At 45.1% G+C, this 24,441-nt stretch overlaps 1 pseudogene; it reads right to left on the bottom strand.

Moving 5' to 3' along the window:
- Window positions 1-5,088: 5,088 nt before the first annotated feature.
- LOC106573429 (trafficking protein particle complex subunit 12-like) overlaps window positions 5,089-24,441 on the bottom strand; it is a 30,257-nt pseudogene continuing 10,904 nt past the window's right edge.

Here is a 24,441-nt window from a genome sequence, read left to right as displayed (position 1 = left end):
ATATTTAACTACTATGCTGCAGTCACTAAGAGCTGTTAGCAGCTGAAGCCGTTTGGTTTGGAGGCTGGCTGTCTGGCTGGGTCCCTTGCTCCCCTCTCCACTCCTGACAGCTGAGCTATGCCACTTCTCTCTCTCCCATGCTGGGAACGTCCAGCACAGCCAGCCCCCCCAACCCACCCCAACCCATTGGCAGTCCAAGTCACTACCATTTTCTAAGCTAGCTAGGGCTGGGGCTGCCAGGCTCTTCAGGACTTTGGCAGTTAGACAGCTTACCACCCGGCCCACTCACATAAAAACAAACTAAATTAGCTTGCTGAGCTAAATGTGTGGTACAGTATATTGTTTACAGTGTCGATGGGTATGATTGGACTTGCTGTGAGGTCATTGTGGGTGTTCTACTGCTGTTGGGACATGTGAAAGGGACTTGTAGAATCTGGAGCACAGCCTACAATGGGTGAAAGACATAGAGCCAAATAAGGACACAACAAGAGGAATATCCATTTCTCTATGTCATCAAATCACTAAGTACAAACAAAAACAGAACAGAAACTCTCATTTCACAGGAATAGCCATCCACTCCTCTGCTTTTTCCTGTGTCGTGTTAGGTCACTGAGTCGCCTCAAACACTTCTGTTCACATGTACATGTATCTGTCACTTGTGTGGGTGTGGTGTGCTGACGTAATGTTTTGCACAATGAAAGAACAAACACACCACACACAGAAACAAACAGAATGGTGATTATCTTGTTGAGATACTCTCAGTTGGCAACATGGTGCTCTTACCTGGTCTTGGCCAATGCTATTTTTGACATTAACTTCACTGCAATTCTTGATACCTGAAAAGACAGATAATCCAAGGGTTAATACACTCTGTAGTCTATGCATTATGCCTCTGTGTTGACCTGTGCCACTCCAAATGTGATCATCATTGTGAAACACAAAGCAGTTGTTTGACAGCCTCTTTCCTTTCTGTACATCATGTCATCCCATAAGAACATGTGATATCGTGGATGAAGATCTATCCAAGCTGAGGTCATCACAAGTATATGTTTGATTGAATGTCATAATTTCCACACCCAGATGAGGTCATGTGGTCATGTCCAGTAGAAGGAAAGTTTGCTATTCTTTAAGTCTGTATGTATAACCTGGGATGGTGGTCAGGTGGCAGTACGCCTAGCGAGCATTGGGCCAGTAACTGAAAAGTTGCTGGTTTGAATCCCCCAGCCGACTAGGTAAAAAATATGCCGATGTGCCATTGAGCAAGGAACTTAACCCTAATTACTCCTTTAAGTTGCTTTGGATAAGCGCGTCTGCTAAATTACAAAACATTTGGTCATATTTCACAGAATCAGCACTGTGGTTAATATGATTCACAGTTATGTGTGAAGTAGCCCTCATTTCTCACACTAACATGTCTCAGATAATCAGCGTGAATAAAAATCCCACTGAGAGAATACAAGACAACAGACCAAAATATCCCACCAATAGAGTTTACATAATAATGCTATTATGGTTTTCTTTTTGACCAAAAAGCTTTTCCTTCTTATAGTTGGTGTCCATTAGGACAAGCATACAGATACTATAGCATTTGCACTATTTGTGGTTTAAGTCACCTTTAACTGACTGAATGAAGCTTACTGGTCCTTTGTAGCCCAGTTGGTAGAGCATGGTGCTTGTACTGTCAGGGTTGTGGGTTTGATTCCCACGACCACCCATATGTAGAATGTATGCACACATGACTGTAAGTAGCTTTGGATAAAAGCATCTGCAAAATGGCATATATTATTGAATGAAATACATGTACTGTACGTCAACCCCACTCTGTCTCTCTCTCCTAGGAAGCTCCAACCTTTAGCATAGCAACAGAAGACATTTTTAAGGGCCCATCCAACAATACCATGACCAAAACACTGCTGCCTGTCACCCTTAGCAACACCAAGTCACTTCCTGTTTCTGTGCCCAGACATCACCTCAGCCCTCTCTCTGGTTCCTCTGGGATGTGGGCCACGTGGTTGGGCCTGCTGAAAGAGTCAAGACCCTTATGTGCACGCAATGAACCTGGCAGCGAGGGTCTATGTCTGCTAACAACGATTTGGTGACACAGGTAGACACAGGTAGACAACGATTCTGTTAGTTGGGTTTGTCATATTCCAGTTGTCAATTTTTCCTGTGTTGGATCTTCAAGAAGCGTCTATACGAAGAGTATTTTTCAATTAATGTGATTTATGCTACAGCTAAATACCCAGTCAGTTATCACTGATATGAGAAAACACTGGCTCACATGATCCTGACTCAAGTTCTAGCATCTCAATGACAAACAATTAACACAGCAATGGTGTCTGTCTCGCCACCTACTTGACTGCCACCTTGTGGTGAGTTGTGGATAGTACAATGAAGCCACAAACAGGCATGCACCCATAGCTGGCTGGCACGCTCCACTAGGCTACAGTGCAGTGTATATTTTACCAGTTACCCATTACAGTAAGCAATGTTTTTTCTAAGACATTGATTGCCAACAAATTAGTTATTACAACTAAACTCCACAACAATACATCATCAAAGCCATGAATTTGGTTAATCAAACCCAGTTAAGTGAATTCAACCTATTATGGTAGCCTACTGATTCATTTCAATTAGGATATTCAGTGGGATGGACAATACAAGTGTTCCCAGTCCCAACTTTGTTTCCATGTCTTGATGAAGTGAGTTGAAAGTAGGGATCTTTGCCAACAATGTCAAGGGTTTCTGGTTCAAGTACCCCTCAGGTTGTCCCTCCTCAATCACTGCTCTAGCCTACTGAAAACACATTTTTAATGCTTCATTGACATTGCAATGTGTTAAAATGCGGCCTATTATTTTGAAGGTTTCCTCATTACCATATCAAAGTGACATCATCATTTGTGTTTCTATCACATGCGTTTTCTTGTTACTAGTGAGACATCTGTCTTTTATTGAACATTTATTCCGTGCCATGGCGTTGATTGAGGCTTGGTTCATGGACGATTCTGACAAAGATCAGAGGATGCTGCGTAAACTAAACCCAAACAAACCTGTGTCTTTGGAGGAGTTAGAAAAGCTTGGCGTTTTCTACTGGAAGGTAGTTAGCTGTAGCTAATAGCAAGCTAGCGAGTAAGGAACAACCTGATAACAGCCCATCAATCAAATGATCCATATATACTTAAAGCAATAAGGCCCGAGGAGGTGTGGTATATGGCCAATATACCACGGCTAAGGGCTGTTCGACGCAACGCAGAGTGCCTGGACACAGCCCTTAGACGTGTATTGGCCACATATCACAAACCCCCGAGGTGCCTTATTGCTATTATAAACTGGTTACCAACATAATTAGAGCAGTAAAACGAAATGTTTTGTCATACCCGTGGCATACAGTCTGATATACCATGGCTTTCAGCCAATCAGAATTCAGGGCTCGAACCACCCAGTTTATAATATAAGCTATAGACCATGGCTAAACGAAGAACAACTTGATAACAACTTTAGCCGTTTGCTAGACAAGCTTCAGCTATCAATAAAAATGTTTTACAACATTTAGCTAGCAAGGTACTTTGTTATTCACTATCATATACAAATAAATGTGACTGTAGCTACCTAAATGAGATTGTATGAAACAGTAGTGTCTGAGTCACTCAGTCTCAGCTCACGTTTGGAAGGATGATTTGACCTCGCGAGACTAGAGTGACTGGTTGATTCAGTTCTGTCCTTGTCTTCAGTTAGATGCTGATATTTATGAGACAGACCCCGCGCTGGAAAAGATCTGTAAAGTAATGCAGTACGAGATATTCCGACATCATTATTATCCACAGGGATAAACTACCCAACTATGAGGACAAGGTATAGCATAGAGTGAACAAAACTAATTTCAGTCTGCTCACATTACAATTAATATTTTGTTCCGGACTGTACGTTATTTATAATGAGGGATACCTGGAGGAAATCGGACCTCTCTGAACTGAAAATGGATGGCCCTCCCTTCAGTAAAATATAGTTCTACCTGACCCTCCCTGAATGCTTGAATCATCAACAAGTTACCCTCCCCTATACCCAAAATAATGAAACAAAGTGGATAGCAGATAACATGCCTACCGCTTCCCCTCACTCCTAGACAGACCAGAGCCTTTAAATATGCAGTTTCATAATCTGTTCTTCATTGTGTAAGCATTAGCCAACATGGCAAAGTAGCCAGAAGGTTGTGGATTCACATTCCACCGCGGACATGGGTAGAGGTGAAAAGATCTCCATTATATTGAAAGCACTGCATGAATCTATCATCTTATTTGCTGTCCTAGAAAAAAATGGTTACAGTTCATATAAGGAAATCAGTCAATTTAAATAAATTCATTAGGCCCTAATCTATGGATTTCATATGACTGGACAGGGGCGCAACCATAGGCCCATCCACTTGGAAGCCAGGCCCACCTACTGGGGAGCCAGGCCAAGCTAATCAGAAAGGTTTTCCCCCACAAAAGGGCATGATAACAGACAGAAATACTCAATTTTATCAGCTGTCCGGGTGGCTGGTCTCAGACGATCCCGCAGGGGAAGAAGCCAGAAATGGATGTCCTGGGCCGGCGTGGTTACACGTGGTCTGCGGTTGTGAGGCAGGTTAGACGTACTGCCAAATTCTCTAAAACAACGTTATGGTAAGGCTTATGGTAGAAAAATGAACATTCAATTCTCTGGCAACCGCTCTGGTGGACATTTCTGCAGTCAGCATGCCAATTGCATACTCCCTTAAAACTTGAGACATCTGTGGCATTGTGTTGTGTGACAAAACTGCACATTTTAGAGTGGCCTTTTATTGTCCCCAGCACAAAGTGCACCTGTGTAATGATCATGCTGTTTAATCAGCTTATTGATATGGATAATCTTGGCAAAGGAGAAATGCTCACTAACAGGGATGTAAACAAATTTGTGCACGAAATGTGAGAGAAATAAGCTTTTTGTGCGTATGGAACATTTCTGGGATCTTTTACTTCAGAAAAGTTTGTGGTCATCCCCACATCCTTAAAAACATAGGTGCTGGGCTAATAAAGAATACTAGTATAGAACAAGAAGACCCGCACACCGTTAAAGCTCCCAATTCACTGCTTTATTAACATTTAGATACGAAACGGATCTTCGTCAGGTCAAACACACAGTGCTCACATCCCAAAATACACACATTTCACCTCACATGACCATTGCAAACATGATGCATGGTGGGTGCAAATAACATTTGTATATCTCTAATAATTAAATAACAATGAGATGGGTGCATGTAATGGTTTCCAGAAAATAATATATATTTACAAAATGACCCTTTATTTCAGCTCATAAAACATGGGACCGACACTTTAAATGTTGCGTTTATATTTTTGTTTACTATGCATGAGTGAGAATCAAGACTAACTCTACTAAGCAGAAATACCAAAAAGCTATTGTATTTAGAAATCAAATCACTATTGACGTCAGTAGCAGAGGACTCACAAGTGTTGATTGATTAAAGGCCTACCTCAATTGTAAGATGTATAGAACTTGATGTACGGATAAGTAGTTTGTACTCATGAAAATACAATTGCAATTCTATTTTCAATCATTCAGTCTATTAATGATCATCGCATTAGCTAGTCTGTCACTTTTCACCAACAGTATCCATGTACCACATTTCAATTGTATTTCCAGATTCCTGCAATTGGTTGTTTGTCATTTCTCCACATGATGCACTTATTTTATTTTGATGATGTACTCCGGTCTTAATCACACAGGAATGTGAAACGTCTCCCTCGTCTAAAAACATTGTACTGTATGTCAGTGGGGGCTGCTGAGGGGAGGACGGCTCATAATCATTTTTTATTTTACCTTTATTTAACTAGGCAAGTCAGTTAAGAACAAATTCTTATTTTCAATGACGGCCTAGGAACAGTGGGTTAACTGTTCAGGGGCAGAACGACAGATTTGTACCTTGTCAGCTCAGGGATTCGAACTTGCAACCTTTCGGTTACTAGCCCAACGCTCTAACCGCTAGGCTTCCCTGCCGCCCCAATAATAATGACTGGAATGAATTCAATGGAGTGGTATCAAACACATCAACGACGTGGTGTCCATGTGGATGATACCACTCCATTGACTCCATTCCAGACATTATTATGAGCCGTCCTCCCCTCAGCAGCCCCCACTTCTGTATATATTCACATACATAGCCTATCAGAGTCACACAATCATTACATTTGCATCACTACTACTATAACGTGGGAAGTGGATTTGCCTGCACTGAAGGGACAGTTTGTGTTCCTGCTCTGGAGTTCAGGCAGGGTAATGGCCATGTTGTTTAGTGGAGTCTTATGAAACTCAAGACTAGGACACTATCCTCCTGATGGCCTCCTGTGCTTGCAATTGTTTTGTTCCAATCTTAATAGTGACCTACAAGGTTCCCATACCTCCCTAGTTCCCTCTACACCAGTTTGAGGCACTGTGTGTTGAAGCAGTCTCCCTCTCGGGAGGCCACTGACTCCGGCAGGGCCTGTTTCTTCTGGGTGGAGCGGGACAACTCCAGCTCGTACATGGTGGTGAGGTTGAAGAGGACGCTCTCCTGGAGGTACAGGGCAGAGTCCTGCTGCACCAGGCCCTCCAGCTGGCTCAGGGACTCCTTCAGATGGCCCAGGTACAACAGGCACACCACTACGTTGTTATTCACCTATAGGAGAGAGGAGAGAGGGAAGTTATCGACCTACAGGGAGAGAAAGGGGCAGAAGTGGTATTACTCTACTGAAAGAGGGAGAATGCAGAAATGAGTTAATTGCACGTAGAGAGAGGAGAGTAAAGAGTCATTTGCCTGAGGGAGAAGGGCTCTGCAGAGAGGAGAGATAAGAAAGACGTTATTTGTCTAGGGAGAGAGGGGAGAAGACATGGTTATTGCCTTAGGAGAAGAGAGAGATGCTGTTTTCTTGCCTGAGGAGAGAGGGGATATGCCATACAGCCAAGGGGAGAGATCGGTCTCAAACTAGAATGCATTCATTTACAGTCTCTAAGAATGTACAACTTCTGAGGTATCCTAGGAAATGTATGAGTAAGTTAATCAAGTATAGCTGTCATAAACTGTTGTAGATTGTGTGATTGCCTACCACAGGGTTTTTGGGGTCGATCTTCAGGACCTCGGTGAAGGAGGAGAGTGCCTCTGAGTAGTTGTTCTGACTGAGGTAGACGAAGGACCTGAAACCCACGCACAAGTCAGCTGGGTTACTTCAGTGATTCTGTGTGAAGATGTGACAGGAATTAACAGAAATGTCAATCAACACAGTGCGAATGGCACTGTTGTGTCTCCTAGCAAAGCATCACAAAGTGGCAAATACACAAGTGTGACCCCTGTTCCAACTCACATACTAGAATTGTGAGAGAAGTCTGACAGAATTACAGATAAATTCATCTCAGAAGTAATTATTTCCACTCATTCGTACCTGTTCATCAAAACACGTGTGTCAGTAGGTCCAGCTCCCTTCTCCAGAGAGGCTTTCTCCACATCTAGGAAATACTGCTGTTCTAATGTCTCCAATCTGGTCCAAAATAATCATTCAAACAAAAACACATTGTCATTATGTTGAGGAACCAAAAACACATTGGCATTATGTTGAGGAACCAAAAACACATTGGCATTATGTTGAGGAACCAAAAACACATTGGCATTATGTTGAGGAACAAAAACACATTGGCATTATGTTGAGGAACCAAAAACACATTGGCATTATGTTGAGGATCCAAAAACACATTGGCATTATGTTGAGGATCCAAAAACACATTGGCATTATGTTGAGGAACCAAAAACACATTGGCATTATGTTGAGGAACCAAAAACACATTGGCATTATGTTGAGGAACCAAAAACACATTGGCATTATGTTGAGGAACCAAAAACACATTGGCATTATGTTGAGGAACCAAAAACACATTGGCATTATGTTGAGGAACCAAAAACACATTGGCATTATGTTGAGGAACAAAAACACATTGGCATTATGTTGAGGAACCAAAAACACATTGGCATTATGTTGAGGAACCAAAAACACATTGGCATTATGTTGAGGAACAAAAACACATTGGCATTATGTTGAGGAACCAAAAACACATTGGCATTATGTTGAGGAACCAAAAACACATTGGCATTATGTTGAGGAACCAAAAACACATTGGCATTATGTTGAGGAACCAAAAACACATTGGCATTATGTTGAGGAACCAAAAACACATTGGCATTATGTTGAGGAACCAAAAACACATTGGCATTATGTTGAGGAACCAAAAACACATTGGCATTATGTTGAGGAACCAAAAACACATTGGCATTATGTTGAGGAACCAAAAACACATTGGCATTATGTTGAGGAACCAAAAACACATTGGCATTATGTTGAGGAACCAAAAACACATTGGCATTATGTTGAGGAACCAAAAACACATTGGCATTATGTTGAGGAACCAAAAACACATTGGCATTATGTTGAGGAACCAAAAACACATTGGCATTATGTTGAGGAACCAAAAACACATTGGCATTATGTTGAGGAAAAGTAGTTGTAGTTCAAAGAGAGGCGTGTTCACCTATCCCACTCAGCAGCGGCACTCTGCTGGGGCTCGTACTGGATGATGGAGTGATATGTCTCTACAGCCAGAACATAGTCCTGGAGAGAGAAAGACAAGATGGGGGAGAGGGACGAGAGAGAGAGAGGGGGAGAAAGAGGGGAGAAAGACAAGAGAGGGGGGAAAGCGAGAGAGAGAGAGAGAGGGGGAGAGAGAAAGAGAGAGAGAGAGAGGGGGGAGAGAGAGGGGAGAGAGAGAAAGACGAGAGAGATGGGGAGAAAGAAAGACAAGAGGGGGGAGAAAGACGAGAGAGAGAGAGGGAGAAAGACAAGAGAGGGGGGAAAGAGAGTGAGAAAGAGAGAGGGGGGAGAGTGAGAAAGACAGAGAGAGGGAGGGGGGAGGGAGCGAGAGAGAATACAATCAGGTGTATTGACCATTAGCAGGGCAAGGTGTCCCTGGTCACACTGTGCCCCAGCCATGGCTGTTCTTTACCACACATCATATCGCTCACATGCTGACTGAACTGCTGAGCACGGTTGCTATGTAGCTGGGGATAGGAGAGAGGTCGGCGGTGAGTTGGTGCAGTGTGTGTCTGTGTGTACATAAATATCACCAGCTGATGGCACTGTGGCTCTTTCAATTGTCCCCTGGACAGAACACACTCTCCCTCTCTGTCTCCCTCGCTTCCTCTATTTCTCTCACTAACAAAGAATCCAGTCAGGGTGATCCTATGGGATACTTCTGGGAAGCCTGTGGTCTGCCATCATACATCTACAGACCAACACAAACAACACTTACACACAACAATCACTAACAAGCAACATCATTAGACAGGATTCTCTAGTGCTGTATAAAGTATAGAAGTCAATTAAACATGATGAATGCAGTCTTCATCAAAGGATGATACAGAACCTGTCAAAATGATCATGTCTCCTGTGCCTGGCGGACACGGTGTGTTCCTCGACGGGTAGTGTTCCGCCTCTATCAATTACTGTAAAACTCCAGTCCATGGTAGTCAGATCATCAAGCAGAATGGTGGTTATGTTGCATGATAGTTTAGTGTTTCACCATTTCTTCACTGGACTCTGAGGGTGATGATACTACTGAAGATGTTTTCAACTGGCAGGACAGACGCACAGTGGCTTGGAGCAGGACATGCTCTAGCTAGCATCCGCCTGGCTATTCCACTGTCCGCATGTGTCTAGACAGAGAGCAGGACTGAGGGGAAGGTAGAATGAAGAGCACTGATCCAGACACACGTACCCGACAAGACATCTCCAAACACACCCACTCACTGCACCAAAACAATGCTGCTAAAGCCTAATAACCCTTATTAGCCATTGTGTGTGTTCGTGTCTCTCGCTGGTCGTCATCCATTCTTCTAATTGCTCCGCTAGCTTCCTGACAGCCCTGGACGGGCATGTGTGTCGATCTGTGACTGTGGGCATGTAGGAATGTGTCTAAGTATGTTGATGAATGTGTGTGTTAAAGCATGTACATACACACAGAGGACTATGGTAGCTCGGTGCAGCTCTCCTTACACACAGTGTTAGTCCCTCCCCATCACACACACCTGTGCACGCACACACACACACACACACCTTCATTATGAGCAGACTGTTAGCCATGGAGTACATGACCCGACTCAAAGGAGACCTCCACAGCTGAAGAGATTCTGCAACACACAAGAGGACAAATTGGTTTCATTTCAGTCATTTCTGACTCATTTACCCAGGTAGCTTTCGGGACAATTCATTCATTCATTCGATATTCCGCTGTACAAAAATACAGTTGACCATAACACACCCCAAATGCATGGGAGTGCAAATATAGCACCACCTTCCTTTTCTCTCCTATCTCTCTATCCAACTACCCCTCCCCTCATCACACTAGTATTCCTATCACCTTCCAACCCATCAATTCATTGCCCGAGAGAAGGAATTATAGAGGGAGAGAAGGCTCTGCGACACCCTCTCTCACACTGTCTCTCTCCTCAGGCTAATTGTATAGGCTGTCACTGGGCTTATTTGCACTCGTCTGCAGTGGGTGTGTATTCATGTGTGAATGGGCCTGATTGTGCTTGGTGTGTACAGTATGTGTATAGTGAACCTGTGTGTGTTCAGTTGACTGAGACAATCACTCAGTGGGGGTCTATTGAGATGTTCCAAGTCTTTGTTGAGACAGTGAGAGAGGGAGAGTGGGAGAGAGAGAGAGACAGTGGGAGAAAGACAGTGGGAGAAAGAGAGACAGACAGTGGGAGAGAGAGAGACAGACAGTGGGAGAGAGAGAGAGACAGACAGACAGTGGGAGAGAGAGAGAGACAGACAGACAGTGGGAGAGAGAGAGACAGACAGACAGACAGACGACGACAGCGACGAGACAGACAGACAGACAGACAGACAGACAGACAGACAGACAGACAGACAGACAGACAGACAGACAGACAGACAGACAGACAGACAGACAGACAGACAGACAGACAGACAGACAGACAGACAGACAGACAGTGGGAGAGAGAGAGAGACAGTGGGAGAGAGAGAGAGACAGTGGGAGAGAGAGAGAGAGAGAGAGAGAGAAAGACAGACAGTGGGAGAGAAAGAGAGAGAGAGACAGACACAGACAGACAGTGGGAGAGGGAGAGAGAGACAGTGGGAGAGGGAGAGAGAGACAGTGGGAGAGACAGACAGTGGAAGAGGGAGAGAGAGCCAGACAGTGGAAGAGGGAGAGAGAGACAGACAGACACAGACAGACAGTGGAAGAGGGAGAGAGCGAGAGAGAGACAGTGGGAGAGAGACGGTGGGAGAGGGAGAGATACAGTGGGAGAGGGAGAGAGACAGCGGGAGAGGGAGAGAGTGAGAGAGAGACAGTGGGAGAGGGAGAGAGAGACAGACAGACAGTGGGAGAGAGAGACAGTGGGAGAGAGAGACAGACAGAGAGTGGGAGAGGGAGAGAGACAGTGGGAGAGGGAGAGAGAAACAGACAGACAGTGGGAGAGGGAGAGAGAGACAGACAGACACAGACAGACAGTGGGAGAGGGAGAGAGAGACAGACAGACACAGACAGACAGTGGGAGAGGGAGAGAGAGACAGTGAGCGAGGGAGACAGACAGACACAGACAGACAGTGGGAGAGAGAGACAGACAGACACAGACAGACACAGACAGCCAGTGGGAGAGGGACAGACAGACAGACAGACAGACAGACAGACAGACAGACAGACAGACAGACAGACAGAGGGAGGGAGAGACAGACAGACAGACAGACAGTGGGAGAGGGAGAGAGAGACAGACAGACACAGACAGACAGTGGGAGAGGGAGAGAGAGACAGACAGACAGTGGGAGAGAGAGACAGTGGGAGAGAGAGACAGACAGAGTGGGAGAGGGAGAGAGACAGTGGGAGAGGGATAGAGCGAGAGAGAGACAGTGGGAGAGGGAGAGAGAGACAGACAGACAGACAGACAGTGGGAGAGGGAGAGAGACAGACAGACAACAGACAGACAGACAGACAGTGGGAGAGGGAGAGAGAGACAGACAGACACAGACAGACAGACAGTGGGAGAGGGAGAGAGAGACAGACACAGACAGACAGTGGGAGAGGGAGAGAGACAGTGGGAGAGGGAGACAGACAGACACAGACAGACAGTGGGAGAGGGAGAGAGACAGACAGACAGACAGACACAGACAGACAGACAGACAGACAGACAGACAGACAGACAGGCAGTGGGAGAGGGAGACAGACAGACAGACAGACAGACAGTGGGAGAGGGAGAGAGAGACAGACAGACACAGACAGACAGACAGACAGTGGGAGAGGGAGAGAGAGACAGACAGACAACAGACAGACAGACAGTGGTAGAGGCAGAGAGACAGTGGGAGAGGGAGAGACAGACAGACAGACACAGACAGACAGAGGGAGAGGGAGAGAGACAGTGGGAGAGGGAGACAGACAGACACAGACAGACAGACAGTGGGAGAGGGAGAGAGAGACAGACAGACACAGACAGACAGTGGGAGAGGGAGACAGACAGACACAGACAGACAGACAGACAGACAGACAGTGGGAGAGGCAGAGCGCTGCAACTATCAGATCAAGAGGAGAGACTAGTAAACATACTGCACACACAGAGCCTGAGCTCAGTCATCTGTTTATCCAATTATTGAAGTGTTGATCAACGTAACCAAGGTTTTATATATTGATTTCTTTTCTAACCTTTCTAACCTTGTTTATGAATAAGTTCCTAAAAAATACATAATTTGGCCAAACGGGCTTGACAGCAAATTAGTGGCTTTACCACCAAACTTCGTTGCATAGGTTTTTAAACCTTAATGGTTGTTCTGTGACCTTGTTAAAAGCTAGAGGGAAAGGAATGACTGATGTGAATAACACTGTGTCTGATAATGAAGGTCTGATATGCCTGTACTGTACCTTGTCAGTTCTGCTGGGTGAGGTAGATCATACTGCTGTCCCCAGACAAGCCCTGCTCTAGGTCATCCACAATCTATCAGAGACAGGGAGTTGGAAAGTTTTAAACACGGGACACACACACAGCAAGGTAGTCATTAGCGCATCATTACCTTTATTGGAAGAAAAAAGTGATGGAGGACACAAGAGAAAGTTGGTGTGTGTATGTATGCGTGTATGTGTACACGTTTTACTATACTTGTGAATGCCAGAGGTCCTCACAAGAATAGTAAACCAACTAAAAATCAGAGAAGTGAGGACATTTTGTCAGTCCTCACTTATAAAAGACTATTTTAGGGTTAGAAGTTAGAGGTTAGGATTTTGAATGGGAATCTATTGTTGGTCCCCAAAATGTCCTCACAAGTATAGGAAGACAGATGTGTGTGCTCACAGTCTGACAGACAGTCCTCATGCTGTGTAGTCTGTCCAGAGACCCCTGTGGTTTCCCTAGGTACTGAGGCAGCTCTGCATGCAGCGCCCGCATCGAGAACGGAACCATGGAGAGAGAGCAAGAGAGCGAGAGAGAGAGAGGAGGGAGAGGTTTCACGCATCATTCACATACACCCACAGATGAAACGTACAGATGGCATTGTGAAACGCTTGCTGCAAAGCAGGAAGCCTTCTCTCTCCCTCTATCTACCCATCCTACACTCACTCTCTCTTCCTCAATCTCTCTTCCTCCCACCCTCTCTCCTCTCCCCTGAGGAAGGAAGGCCCTACCCAGAGGTGAGCAGTCAGAAATGTGCCTGAACTCAGAGTCTTTGATCTATGACTCTGATATCAGACACACATTCAGGTGGCTACAGAGCATCCTCTCTCTGTCTGTCTCTCTGTGTACAGCTTCTCTGGTAATCAGCAGCACCCCTGAAAACTCCCACGACTCCTCTCTCTACAGCTCTGCAGTGACATCACAGAGAGAACAGCCATGTTCTCCAGTACAAACGGTCAGGGGTTAACCTGGTTTCATCCTGACAAGTTAAAGACACATCCTATCATTTATCCACAACGTACTGGTGGATGAGGATCTTGAAAATAGCCCCCCCCCAAAAAAAATCCTCTCACTTTGTAAACAGATTATTATTTGAGAGGAGATGCTTGGTGCCCACTAAGGTTCCTTCTAAGAGTGAGATCATGGATAATAGATATTGGATGGGGGGAGCAGACCTTCAGATCTGAATCTTTGATGCCAGGCAGGAAGCAGTTGCCAGCATCTGGAGGCACCTACGGCAGCCCAAAGCATTTCATATTGAGGAATGGAAATTCAATCTGCTCTCCCCTTGGACTGCTGTTTGGTGTAGCTTCACATGTTCACCTCTGTTCTCTCTGTGTGTGTGTGTGTGTCCACGGCCATGACTCTATAGCGATTGCCTCTACTACAGTAACCTTTAGGGCTGTAAAGACTAAAGCAATGCCACTACATCAGAGAGCTGTTCAAGCAGAGTTAAACGGGAAAAACAACACCAGTGGCACCGACGTAAAGTGCGGTCTTTGGTTGTTAGCAGGGTTGGGGTATTTCAATGGTTTAATCTGAGGGTGTCAGGGCGTTTGGTTAGTACTTCAAGTATACACAACATCATGAACATTATTCTCTTCCATGACATAGACTGACCTGGTGAATCCAGGTGAAAGCTATGATCCTTTATTGTCAATAACGGATGAGACAGGTTATAGAAGGGTATTTAATGGGCAAGACAAAATATTAAAGTGCCTTTGAACGGGGTATGGGAGTAAATGCCAGCCGCACTGGTTTTTGTCAAATCACATTGTATTGGTCACATACACATTTTTAACAGATGTTATTGCGGGTGTAGAAAAATGCTTGTTTCCCATGTGTATCAACAATGGTCCACCACCCAAAGGACATCCAGCCAACTTTACACAACTGTGAAACGCTTTCAACACCTTGTACGGTCCATGTTGAATTGAGGCTGTTCTGAGCGCAAAAGGGGGGGGGTTGTGTAACTCAATACTAGGAAGGTGTTCTTAATGTTTTGTACACTCGGTGTAGGTGGTGTGTGTACCTCTCCTCCCAGGGTATAGAGTATGCTAGTATTAATCGTAGAGATCAGGTTGGTCCAGGTTTCCTAACGGCTCCGGCTCCAGCACAGCCTTCTGGAACAGACTCCAGCTTGGTGAGCAGGGCCAGGCGAACAAACCACAGCTGCAACAACACACACATAACCAACTTTACATGTGTGTGTGTGTGAGCCCGATACGGTCGTCTTCTGTGTGTGTGTCTTAGCCTGCCTCAGCCCTCCTGTCGGAGTGTGTGTGTCAGCCCACTCTTGTCATCCAGAGTCTAATTTGTGCAGGCAGCTCCTGGCTTCCACCCCCATCCTCTCCTCTGCCACACACACACACACACACACACACACACACACACACACACACACACACACACACACACACACACACACACACACACACACACACACACACACACACACACACACACACACACACACACACACACACAGCCAGACAGGAGAGTATGTTAGACTTGCCTCTCTATTGCTGACACACTGTACTGACACGTAGCTACATTAGGCCTGTCCCCGACAAAATAAAATCAAGAGTTTTCTGTTCTTTCGACCAATCAATTTTAAAAACAGCCATTTCTCACTGAAAAGTTCTGTTACGGAAATTGCTCATTTGTTAAGGAAAAACATTCCCTATATCCTTGCTCTCTTTACGTGACACATGTATGCATCGCATGCATGTGACCAATAGGGCCTGACCTATAGAATAGCATATAATTCCATCAATAAATTGGTTATAACAAACTCTGAACACCTTAACGGCAAAATAAATGCAGAGGACGGAACAAACTCGAAACGGGGGAATATTTAGGCTACTGGTTGCTCATGAGGTAAAAAGGGGAAGTCAGACGTGTGGAATACAATTTTACTAGTTGTGGAAAATCCTGAAGATCAAGAAAAATACGGTAAGGAGCAAGTGCTGTGTGCATATTATGTATGCCAAACAGGTGCTGTTAGATTACAATATCATTTTTCTGACCATTTGGAACAATGTAAACAACACAAAATAAAGTATAAGGGTACCAGAGAGTCTGTTGTAAAGTTTTTTTGTCAAGCCTTTATTAAAGCAAAGATTAAAAACTGCCGTATTCATTTGTGAATGCAATTTCCGATATGGAACAGCGTATTTCTTGTTTAAGCTAATTATTCAAGGGTCGCTTATATTTTATTTTAAAATTAAAATTCTTTATTGCATTTCAAATCATGAATGACACATATGCTGCGTGATCACATGAACAAATGAATGAATCATTGATACAGTAGCCTATATAAGTATGAAATATAGGCCTAAGTAAGTTACAGTGTTGAGACTAAACAGGATGCGCTCTTAGGTCTACAGTCGTGGCCAAAAGTTTTGAGAATGACACAAATATTAATTTCCACAAAGTTTGCTGCTTCAGTATCTTTAGATATTTTTGTCAGATGTTACTATGGAATACTGAAGTATAATTACAAGCATTTCATAAGTGTCAAAGGCTTTTATTGACAATTACATGAAGTTGATGCAAAGAGTCAATATTTGCACTGTGGACCCTTCTTTTTCAAGACCTCTGCAATCCACCCTGGTATGCTGTCAATTAACTTCTGGTCCACATCCTGACTGATGGCAGCCCATTCTTGCATAATCAATGCTTGGAGTTTGTTAGAATTTGTGGGTTTTTGTTTGTCTACCCGCCTCTTGAGGATTGACCACAAGTTCTCAATGGGATTAAGGTCTGGGGAGTTTCCTGGCCATGGACCCAAAATATCAATGTTTTGTTCCCCGAGCCACTTAGTTATCACTTTTGCCTTATGGCAAGGTGCTCCATCATGCTGGAAAAGGCATTGTTCGTCACTAAACTGTTCCTGGATGGTTGGGAGAAGTTGCTCTTGGAGGATGTGTTTGTACCATTCTTTATTCATGGCTGTGTTCTTAGGAACAATTGTGAGTGAGCACACTCCCTTGGCTGAGAAGCAACCCCACACATGAATGGTCTCAGGATGCTTTACTGTTGGCATGACACAGGACTGATGGTAGCGCTCACCTTGTCTTCTCCGGCCAAGCTTTTTTCCGGATGCCCCAAACAATCGGAAAGAGGATTCATCAAAGAAAATGACTTTACCCCAGTCCTCAGCAGTCCAATCCCTGTACCTTTTGCAGAATATCAGTCTGTCCCTGATGTTTTTCCTGGAGAGAAGTGGCTTCTTTGCTGCCCTTCTTGACACCAGGCCATCCTCCAAAAGTCTTCACCTCACTGTGCGTGCAGATGCACTCACACCTCCCTGCTGCCATTCCTGAGCAAGCTCTGTACTGGCGGTGCCCCGATCCCGCAGCTGAGTCAACTTTAGGAGACGGTCCTGGCACTTGCTGGACTTTCTTGGGCATCCTGAAGCATTCTTCACAACAATTGAACTGCTCTCCTTGAAGTTCTTGATGGTCTGATAAATGGTTGATTTAGGTGCAATCTTAATGGCAGCAATATCCTTGCCTGTGAAGCCCTTTTTGTGCAAAGCAATGATGACGGCACGTGTTTCCTTGCAGGTAACCATGGTTGACAGAGGAAGAACAATGATTCCAAGCACCACCCTCCTTTTGAAGCTTCCAGTCTGTTATTCGAACTCAATCAGCATGACAGATTGATCTCCAGCCTTGTCCTCGTCAACACTCACACCTGTGTTAACGAGAGAATCACTGACATGATGTCAGCTGGTACTTTTGTGGCAGGGCTGAATTGCAGTGGAAATGTTTTTGGGGGATTCAGTTCATTTGCATGGCAAGGAGGGACTTTGCAATTCATCTGATCACTCTTCATAACATTCTGGAGTATATGCAAATTGCCATCATACAAACTGAGGCAGCAGACTTTGTGAAAATGTATATTTGTGTCATTCTCAAAACTTTTGGCCACGACTGTACAGCTCAATGATTGTTATACAAGGCTGCAACAGTATACTAAGTCTACTAATGATAATGACATTACTTATTATTATAAAGATGATCATAATAACAACAATAACAATAAGATGAGATCAAGAAAAAGGAGCATTATTATTATTATTATACATATTATTTTTTCAGACAATTTAGAACAGAGTAAACAACACAAAATCAATTATAAATAATACCAGAGGCTGTTCTAACGAGAAAGAAAAGTGGAAAGCCTTTATTACAGCAAAGCAAAGATTAAAAACAGACGAATTTGTGAAATTGTTTACTTGACATGTCATTGCGTGAGGCTTGGTGTTCACGGAATCAGTAGGCTATTAAACAAACACTTAAACAGGCAACAGAAGCAGGATCGGTCTTATTTCTGTAGATATATATATATGGATGATTTATAAAGCCAGGCACATTTAACAGTAGCGGCACACAAGCCTAAGATCACCATGCGCAATGCCAAGTGTTGGCTAGAGTGAAGTAAAGCTCGCCGCCATTGGACTTTGGAGCAGTGGAAACACGTACTCTGGAGTGATGAATCACGCTTCACCATGTGGCAGTCTGACGGACGAATCTGGATTTGGCAAATGCCAGGAGAACGCTACCTGCCCGAATGCATAGTGTCAACTGTAAAGTTTGGTGGAGGAGGAATAACGGTCTGAGGCTGTTTTTCATGGTTCGGGCTAGGCCCCTTAGTTCCAGTGAATGGAAATCGTAACGCAACAACATACAATGGCAACAGTTTTGGGGAAAATCACTTTCCTGTTTCAGCATGACAATGCCCCCATGCACAAAGCAAGGTCCATATAGAAATGGTTTAACAAGATCAATGTGGAAGAACTTGACTGGCCTGCTTGACAGAGCCCTGACCTCAACTCCATCAAACTCCTTTGGGATGAATTGGAACGCCGACTGCAAGCCAGTCCTAATCAACCAACATCAGTGCCCAACATCACTAATTCTCTTGTGGCTGAATGGAAGCAAGTACATATGTAAAACAGAACCATGAACACACACAAAAACACTGTCACGCAGACATATGCACCAGTATCGCACTTCTATTGCCACACAGAAACCTAGACAGGCAGAACAGACAAACACACAGGTACCTGTAGTGAGTCAGTGGCGTGGCTGGAGGGCTGGCCAGCCTTGCCGTAGCCCTGACCATGAGCTGTCAGCAGTCTGCCGGTCAGGTCCACCGCGGCGTGCCAGTTCTTAGTGCTCTACAGGTACACAGGAGGGGGACAAAGCTGTTTCAACAAAACCACCAGACAAGGTGAGAGGACAGACACAGACACTGGACACAATGACCCCCAAAATGAACCAACCCCTGGCTGGCGACAAACAGTTAAAAAGGACATGTTATATTTCTATATTTTATTTGTGATGGCAGAGTGGTGGTGCTGGTGGAGGTCAGCCAAAGGTCGGAGAAACACTGAGTAAGGTACAATGTGAGGGGACACACACATTAAAGCAACAGATGTCTCCGCAGGAGGAGGTAGGTACAGTACAGAGGACGAGGGGATGGGGGGGTAAGAGTGTGTGTACATCCGAGTCTCCCCATCAGTAAGCATGACAAGGTCAGCCTGGAGATTGGGTTTTAACTGCACGGCAAAGGGCCATTCATCACAGCCAGTCACCTAATTAGGCATCAGAGAATTACACACTAGAGATAGAGAGAGAGAGAAAGACAGCAGGCCTCGACACCACAGCTGAACAGTCCACCCCAGATCCTGACCACAGCCTCCCTCGACACAACAGCAGAACAGACAAATGAAGAACCACCAACCCAGCAGACCCTACCCCCTCCTAGCATCCCCCATGAAAATCCTTTCACACCCACTGAGGGCACACAAAAGCCACAAATTGTCCTTAAGGGCTCCAATGGGAAATAGATAGAAGAAAACACCCAGTGGCTAAACTCTGGTGCCCAAACACCCAGCATGCCCTAAACTTTCTATCTAAGGAACAACTAGGGTCCCCCAGCCACATTCACACAGGCACAAACTATGTGAGAGCGCAGCAGGAAAAGGGTTGCCACAGCACTCAAGGAGGGATTGAAACGCGTTCTTCTACTTTCCCCGCCCTGCTACCACGAAAAGACGTTCACCCTGCTACCATACAGCAGGTAAACGCAAGCATTTCCCGTGACTGTGCCTCAAAAGCAAACGTCTACCTGGCCCACCACTCCACCCTGGACTTGAAGAGCCTTTATGACCAGGTCCACCTCTAGAAAGCAGCAGTCCCTTCTGCAACAACCCTAAAAGACATTGCCTTCAACCACAGCACCTCACACAGGCGCAATGGTCACCCCCCCCAGACCACCATGCACATCCAGGACACAGTACCACCAGGCACATCCAGAACACAGCACCACCAAGGACATCCAGAACACAGCACCAGCAAGGACATCCAGAACACATCCAGAACACAGCACAAGGCACATCCAGGACACAGCACCACCAGGCACATCCAGAACACAGCACCACCAAGGACATCCAGAACACAGCACCAGCAAGGACATCCAGAACACAGCACCACCAAGGACATCCAGAACACAGCACCACCAAGGACATCCAGAACACAGCACCACCAAGGACATCCAGGACACAGCACCACCAAGGACATCCAGAACACAGCACCAGCAAGGACATCCAGAACACAGCACCAGCAAGGACATCCAGAACACAGCACCACCAAGGACATCCAGGACACAGCACCACCAAGGACATCCAGAACACAGCACCACCAAGGAACACAGCACCACCAAGGACATCCAGGACACAGCACCACCAAGGAACACAGCACCACCAAGGACATCCAGAACACAGCACCACCAAGGAACACAGCACCACCAGGCACATCCAGGACACAGCACCACCAGGCACATCCAGAACACAGCACCACCAAGGACATCCAGAACACAGCACCACCAAGGACATCCAGAACACAGCACCACCAAGGACATCCAGGACACAGCACCACCAAGGACATCCAGAACACAGCACCACCAAGGAACACAGCACCACCAAGGACATCCAGGACACAGCACCACCAAGGAACACAGCACCACCAAGGACATCCAGAACACAGCACCACCAAGGAACACAGCACCACCAGGCACATCCAGGACACAGCACCACCAGGCACATCCAGAACACAGCACCACCAAGGACATCCAGAACACAGCACCACCAAGGACATCCAGAACACAGCACCACCAAGGACATCCAGAACACAGCACCACCAAGGACATCCAGGACACAGCACCACCAAGGACATCCAGAACACAGCACCAGCAAGGACATCCAGAACACAGCACCACCAAGGACATCCAGAACACAGCACCACCAAGGACATCCAGGACACAGCACCACCAAGGACATCCAGGACACAGCACCACCAAGGACATCCAGAACACAGCACCACCAAGGACATCCAGGACACAGCACCACCAAGGACATCCAGAACACAGCACCACCAAGGAACACAGCACCACCAAGGACATCCAGGACACAGCACCACCAAGGAACACAGCACCACCAAGGACATCCAGAACACAGCACCACCAAGGAACACAGCACCACCAAGGACATCCAGAACACAGCACCACCAAGGACATCCAGAACACAGCACCACCAAGGACATCCAGAACACAGCACCACCAAGGACATCCAGGACACAGCACCACCAAGGACATCCAGAACACAGCACCACCAAGGACATCCAGGACACAGCACCACCAAGGACATCCAGGACACAGCACCACCAAGGAACACAGCACCACCAAGGACATCCAGGACACAGCACCACCAAGGAACACAGCACCACCAAGGACATCCAGGACACAGCACCACCAAGGAACACAGCACCACCAAGGACATCCAGGACACAGCACCACCAGGCACATTCAGGACACAGCACCACCAAGGAACACAGCACCACCAAGGACATCCAGGACACAGCACCACCAGGCACATTCAGGACACAGCACCACCAGGCACATCCAACCCCCAACCCCAACAAGTTAACATCCTCCCAAACAAACCATGGCCACAAACCATATAGGTCCCCCCAGATCAGCCCTGTGCCCCTCCTGCCCCCAACATGACAATCATACATAGACCCAGGCCTTGAGCAGAGCAACAGGCACAACCCCCACTCCTACACCCACCCAAGCCCAATCCTGAGACCTAAGAGGCATGTATCAGATACTCAGCATGCTCTGCTCACAAATATTGGTCCAAGCCAAAACCACACAAATAAGAACACTGGACACTATGGACCACAAAGCTTTACTATCTCATCCTAGAATATACAAGGTCTGAGGTCATATGCTTTTGGTCGAAAGAGCAGGAATCCAGACCCATGTCATCCTGCAAGAAACATGGTAAAGAGGAGACAGACCCACTGGTAGCCCTCTAGGTTACAGAGAGCTGGTCTCCCATCTACAAGGTGTTAGACAGGGAAGAGACTCAAAGGGTATGCTGATTTGGTATAGAACAGACTTAACCCAATCCATTACATTAATGAAAACAGGAACATTTTACATCTGGCTAGAAATGAATAAGGACATTATCTCAACAGAGAAAAATGTCCTCCTGTGTGCTACCTATATCCCTCCACTAGAATCCCCATACGTTAATGATGACAGCTTCTCCATCCTAGAGGGAGAGGGCAAAAATGTCCAGGCCCAGTGACATGTACTAGTCTGTGATGACCTAAACGCCAGAACTGGACAAGAACCCAACATTCTCAGCACACAGGGAACACCTACCTGCAGGTGACAGCATTCCCTCCCAAATACGCCCCCCCCCCCTAGACACAACTACAACAAAACAACCAACAAAAATGGGTCACAACTCCTGCAGCGCTGTCACACGCTGGGTCTGTACATAAATGGTAGGCTTTGAGGGGACTCCTACTCTAGGTACACCTATAGCTCATCCCTTGGCAGTCATAGGCCTTACTGTAGACTACTTTATTACTGACCTCAACCCAGTCTCTCAGAGCGTTCAGTCAGCCCACTGACACCCCAATCAGATCACAGCAAAATCACAGCCTAATTGAAAAGTGCAAGTCACAATCATGAGGCATCAAAGCCAAACAAACCACATACTATTAAGAAACGCTTTAGATGTAAGGAAAGTAGTAAGGAAAGTAGTGTAGAAACCTAACAAAAAACTATTGGGCAACAACAAATCCAACCCATTTTAGACAACTTCCTGGTTTAAACTTGGCAGTAGAAAGACTACATTGTATATTTAATCAGCTTCCTTATCAAATCAAAAAATGAAAAGCAGACGACCTAAGAAAATTAATGACAAATGGTTTAATGTAGAATGCAAAACCCTAAGAAAGAAATTGAGAAACATACAGTATCCAACCAAAAACCGAGAACCAGAAAACCTAAACATATGCCTACACACACACACACACACACACACACACACACACACACACACACACACACACACAACATAAGAATCCATAGAATCTAACCACTACTGGGAAAATTGGAACACACTAAACTAACAACAACGCGAAGATCTACCTATCCAAAATGGATAAACCACTTCTCAAAATCTTTTCGGCTCTATAAAAAAAACATACAGTGCATTTGGAAAGTATTCAGACCCCTTCCCTGCTTCCACATTGTTACGTTACAGCCTTATTCCAAAATGAATTTTCCTAATTTTCCTCACTTCCTCATCAATCTACACACAATACCCCAAAATGACAAAGCAAAAAAAGTTGAAATTTTTGAAAATATATTAAAAAGAAATAAATAAATACCTTATTTAAATACAGTACCAGTCAAAAGTGTGGACACACCTACTCATTCAAGGGCTTTTCTTTATTTTTACTATTTTCTACATTGTAGAATAATAGAAGACATCAAAACTATGAAATATCACATATGGAATAATGTAGTAACCAAAAAAAGTGTTAAAAAAATATAAATATATTTTATATTTGACATTCGTCAAAGTAGCCACCCTTTGCCTTGATGACAGCTTTGCACAATCGTGGCATTCTCTTATAAAGCTTCATGAGGTAGTCACCTGGAATGCATTTCAATTAACAGGTGTCCCGTGTTAAAAGTTAATTTGTGGAATTTCTTTCCTTCTTAATGCATTTGAGCCAATCAGTTGTGTTGTGACAAGGTATGGGTGGTAAAAGACCAAGTCCATATTATGGCAAGAACAGCTCAAATAAACAAAGAGAAACGACAGTCCATAATTACTTTAAGACATGAAGGTCAGTAAATCCGGAAAATTGCAGTCACAAAAACGAAGCGCTATGATGAAACTGGCTCCCATGAGGACCACCACAGGGAATGAAGACCCAGAGTTACCTCTGCTGCAGAGGATAAGTTCCTAAATTCATGAGAATTAACTGCACCTCAGATTTCAGCCAAAATAAATACTTCACAGAGTTCAAGTAACAGAC

This window comes from Salmo salar, chromosome ssa01, assembly GCF_905237065.1.
Source record: "Salmo salar chromosome ssa01, Ssal_v3.1, whole genome shotgun sequence".
NCBI classification, from domain to species: domain Eukaryota; kingdom Metazoa; phylum Chordata; class Actinopteri; order Salmoniformes; family Salmonidae; genus Salmo; species Salmo salar.
Note: the sequence above shows the minus strand (reverse complement) of the source record. Positions and strands in the feature narration are given on the sequence as shown.